General features: G+C 43.4%; 1 protein-coding gene across 1 annotated transcript in view; it reads left to right on the forward strand.

Moving 5' to 3' along the window:
* The window catches only part of ADCK5 (aarF domain containing kinase 5), a 49,396-nt gene that overhangs the window by 43,053 nt on the left and 343 nt on the right, over positions 1–6,000 (forward strand). The window lies entirely within an intron of this gene.

Raw genomic sequence — 6,000 nt, forward strand, 5'->3', positions numbered from 1 at the left:
TCCCTCTTATCTGATCTCCTCCATATCACCCACAATGTATCCCCTTCTATACATCCCTCTTATCTGATCTCCTCCATATCACCCACAATGTATCCCCTTCTATACATCCCTCTTATCTGATCCCCTCCATATCATCCACAATGTATCCCCTTCTATACATCCCTCTTATCTGATCTCCTCCATATCACCTACAATGTATCCCCTTCTATACATCCCTCTTATCTGATCTCCTCCATATCATCCACAATGTATCCCCTTCTATACATCCCTCTTATCTGATCCCCTCCATATCATCCACAATGTATCCCCTTCTATACATCCCTCTTATCTGATCTCCTCCATATCACCCACAATGTATCCCCTTCTATACATCCCTCTTATCTGATCTCCTCCATATCACCCACAATGTATCCCCTTCTATACATCCCTCTCATCTGATCTCCTCCATATCACCTACAATGTATCCCCTTCTATACATCCCTCTTATCTGATCCCCTCCATATCACCCACAATGTATCACCTTCTATACATCCCTCTTATCTGATCCCCTCCATATCATCCACAATGTATCCCCTTCTATGCATCCCTCTTATCTGATCTCCTCCATATCACCCACAATGTATCCCCTTCTATACATCCCTCTTATCTGATCTCCTCCATATCATCCACAATGTATCCCCTTCTATACATCCCTCTTATCTGATCTCCTCCATATCACCCACAATGTATCCCCTTCTATACATCCCTCTTATCTGATCCCCTCCATATCACCTACAATGTATCCCCTTCTATACATCCCTCTTATCTGATCCCCTCCATATCACCCACAATGTATCACCTTCTATACATCCCTCTTATCTGATCCCCTCCATATCACCCACAATGTATCCCCTTCTATACATCCCTCTTATCTGATCCCCTCCATATCACCTACAATGTATCCCCTTCTATACATCCCTCTTATCTGATCCCCTCCATATCACCCACAATGTATCACCTTCTATACATCCCTCTTATCTGATCCCCTCCATATCACCCACAATGTATCACCTTCTATACATCCCTCTTATCTGATCCCCTCCATATCATCCACAATGTATCCCCTTCTATGCATCCCTCTTATCTGATCTCCTCCATATCATCCACAATGTATCCCCTTCTATACATCCCTCTTATCTGATCCCCTCCATATCACCCACAATGTATCCCCTTCTATACATCCCTCTTATCTGATCCCCTCCATATCATCCACAATGTATCACCTTCTATACATCCCTCTTATCTGATCTCCTCCATATCACCTACAATGTATCCCCTTCTAAACATCCCTCTTATCTGATCCCCTCCATATCATCCACAATGTATCACCTTCTATACATCCCTCGTATCTGATCTCCTCCATATCACCTACAATGTATCCCCTTCTATACATCCCTCTTATCTGATCCCCTCCATATCATCCACAATGTATCCCCTTCTATACATCCCTCTTATCTGATCCCCTCCATATCATCCACAATGTATCCCCTTCTATACATCCCTCTTATCTGATCTCCTCCATATCACCCACAATGTATCACCTTCTATACATCCCTCTTATCTGATCTCCTCCATATCATCCACAATGTATCCCCTTCTATACATCCCTCTTATCTGATCCCCTCCATATCACCCACAATGTATCCCCTTCTATACATTCCTCTTATCTGATCCCCTCCATATCACCCACAATGTATCCCCTTCTATACATCCCTCTTATCTGATCTCCTCCATATCACCCACAATGTATCCCCTTCTATACATCCCTCTTATCTGATCCCCTCCATATCATCCACAATGTATCCCCTTCTATACATCCCTCTTATCTGATCTCCTCCATATCATCCACAATGTATCCCCTTCTATACATCCCTCTTATCTGATCTCCTCCATATCACCTACAATGTATCCCCTTCTATGCATCCCTCTTATCTGATCCCCTCCATATCACCCACAATGTATCCCCTTCTATACATCCCTCTCATCTGATCCCCTCCATATCACCCACAATGTATCCCCTTCTATACATCCCTCTTATCTGATCCCCTCCATATCATCCACAATGTATCCCCTTCTATACATCCCTCTTATCTGATCTCCTCCATATCACCCACAATGTATCCCCTTCTATACATCCCTCTTATCTGATCTCCTCCATATCACCCACAATGTATCACCTTCTATACATCCCTCTTATCTGATCCCCTCCATATCACCTACAATGTATCCCCTTCTATACATCCCTCTCATCTGATCCCCTCCATATCACCCACAATGTATCCCCTTCTATACATCCCTCTTATCTGATCCCCTCCATATCATCCACAATGTATCCCCTTCTATACATCCCTCTTATCTGATCTCCTCCATATCACCCACAATGTATCCCCTTCTATACATCCCTCTTATCTGATCTCCTCCATATCACCCACAATGTATCACCTTCTATACATCCCTCTTATCTGATCCCCTCCATATCACCTACAATGTATCCCCTTCTATACATCCCTCTTATCTGATCCCCTCCATATCACCTACAATGTATCCCCTTCTATACATCCCTCTTATCTGATCCCCTCCATATCACCCACAATGTATCCCCTTCTATACATCCCTCTTATCTGATCCCCCTCCATATCACCTACAATGTATCCCCTTCTATACATCCCTCTTATCTGATCTCCTCCATATCATCCACAATGTATCCCCTTCTATACATCCCTCTTATCTGATCCCCTCCATATCACCCACAATGTATCCCCTTCTATACATCCCTCTTATCTGATCTCCTCCATATCACCCACAATGTATCCCCTTCTATACATCCCTCTTATCTGATCCCCTCCATATCACCACAATGTATCCCCTTCTATACATCCCTCTTATCTGATCCCCTCCATATCACCCACAATGTATCCCCTTCTATACATCCCTCTTATCTGATCCCCTCCATATCACCCACAATGTATCCCCTTCTATACATCCCTCTTATCTGATCTCCTCCATATCACCCACAATGTATCACCTTCTATACATCCCTCTTATCTGATCTCCTCCATATCACCCACAATGTATCCCCTTCTATACATCCCTCTTATCTGATCCCCTCCATATCACCCACAATGTATCCCCTTCTATACATCCCTCTTATCTGATCCCCTCCATATCACCCACAATGTATCCCCTTCTATACATCCCTCTTATCTGATCTCCTCCATATCACCCACAATGTATCCCCTTCTATACATCCCTCTTATCTGATCTCCTCCATATCACCTACAATGTATCACCTTCTATACATCCCTCTTATCTGATCCCCTCCATATCATCCACAATGTATCCCCTTCTATACATCCCTCTTATCTGATCTCCTCCATATCACCCACAATGTATCCCCTTCTATACATCCCTCTTATCTGATCCCCTCCATATCACCTACAATGTATCCCCTTCTATACATCCCTCTTATCTGATCTCCTCCATATCACCCACAATGTATCCCCTTCTATACATCCCTCTTATCTGATCCCCTCCATATCACCCACAATGTATCCCCTTCTATACATCCCTCTTATCTGATCCCCTCCATATCATCCACAATGTATCCCCTTCTATACATCCCTCTTATCTGATCCCCTCCATATCACCTACAATGTATCCCCTTCTATACATCCCTCTTATCTGATCCCCTCCATATCACCCACAATGTATCACCTTCTATACATCCCTCTTATCTGATCTCCTCCATATCATCCACAATGTATCCCCTTCTATACATCCCTCTTATCTGATCCCCTCCATATCATCCACAATGTATCACCTTCTATACATCCCTCTTATCTGATCTCCTCCATATCATCCACAATGTATCCCCTTCTATACATCCCTCTTATCTGATCTCCTCCATATCACCTACAATGTATCCCCTTCTATACATCCCTCTTATCTGATCCCCTCCATATCACCCACAATGTATCCCCTTCTATACATCCCTCTTATCTGATCCCCTCCATATCACCTACAATGTATCCCCTTCTATACATCCCTCTTATCTGATCTCCTCCATATCACCCACAATGTATCACCTTCTATACATCCCTCTTATCTGATCCCCTCCATATCACCTACAATGTATCCCCTTCTATACATCCCTCTTATCTGATCTCCTCCATATCACCCACAATGTATCCCCTTCTATACATCCCTCTTATCTGATCCCCTCCATATCACCCACAATGTATCCCCTTCTATACATCCCTCTTATCTGATCCCCTCCATATCATCCACAATGTATCCCCTTCTATACATCCCTCTTATCTGATCTCCTCCATATCACCCACAATGTATCCCCTTCTATACATCCCTCTTATCTGATCCCCTCCATATCACCCACAATGTATCCCCTTCTATACATCCCTCTTATCTGATCCCCTCCATATCATCCACAATGTATCCCCTTCTATACATCCCTCTTATCTGATCCCCTCCATATCATCCACAATGTATCCCCTTCTATACATCCCTCTTATCTGATCCCCTCCATATCATCCACAATGTATCCCCTTCTATACATCCCTCTTATCTGATCCCCTCCATATCACCCACAATGTATCCCCTTCTATACATCCCTCTTATCTGATCCCCTCCATATCATCCACAATGTATCCCCTTCTATACATCCCTCTTATCTGATCTCCTCCATATCATCCACAATGTATCCCCTTCTATACATCCCTCTTATCTGATCCCCTCCATATCATCCACAATGTATCCCCTTCTATACATCCCTCTTATCTGATCTCCTCCATATCATCCACAATGTATCCCCTTCTATACATCCCTCTTATCTGATCCCCTCCATATCACCCACAATGTATCCCCTTCTATACATCCCTCTTATCTGATCTCCTCCATATCACCTACAATGTATCCCCTTCTATACATCCCTCTTATCTGATCCCCTCCATATCACCCACAATGTATCACCTTCTATACATCCCTCTTATCTGATCCCCTCCATATCATCCACAATGTATCCCCTTCTATACATCCCTCTTATCTGATCCCCTCCATATCATCCACAATGTATCCCCTTCTATACATCCCTCTTATCTGATCCCCTCCATATCACCCACAATGTATCCCCTTCTATACATCCCTCTTATCTGATCTCCTCCATATCACCCACAATGTATCCCCTTCTATACATCCCTCTTATCTGATCCCCTCCATATCATCCACAATGTATCCCCTTCTATACATCCCTCTTATCTGATCTCCTCCATATCACCCACAATGTATCCCCTTCTATACATCCCTCTTATCTGATCCCCTCCATATCACCTACAATGTATCCCCTTCTATACATCCCTCTTATCTGATCTCCTCCATATCACCCACAATGTATCCCCTTCTATACATCCCTCTTATCTGATCCCCTCCATATCACCTACAATGTATCCCCTTCTATACATCCCTCTTATCTGATCCCCTCCATATCACCCACAATGTATCACCTTCTATACATCCCTCTTATCTGATCTCCTCCATATCACCCACAATGTATCCCCTTCTATACATCCCTCTTATCTGATCCCCCTCCATATCATCCACAATGTATCCCCTTCTATACATCCCTCTTATCTGATCTCCCTCCATATCATCCACAATGTATCACCTTCTATACATCCCTCTTATCTGATCTCCTCCATATCATCCACAATGTATCCCCTTCTATACATCCCTCTTATCTGATCCCCTCCATATCACCCACAATGTATCCCCTTCTATACATCCCTCTTATCTGATCCCCTCCATATCACCTACAATGTATCCCCTTCTATACATCCCTCTTATCTGATCTCCTCCATATCACCCACAATGTATCCCCTTCTATACATCCCTCTTATCTGATCCCCTCCATATCACCTACAATGTATCCCCTTCTATACATCCCTCTTA

Source organism: Lithobates pipiens, unplaced genomic scaffold (genome assembly GCF_037356315.1).
Source record: "Lithobates pipiens isolate NorthernLeopardFrog02 unplaced genomic scaffold, aLitPip1_a1.2 Scaffold_19, whole genome shotgun sequence".
In the NCBI taxonomy this organism is placed as follows: domain Eukaryota; kingdom Metazoa; phylum Chordata; class Amphibia; order Anura; family Ranidae; genus Lithobates; species Lithobates pipiens.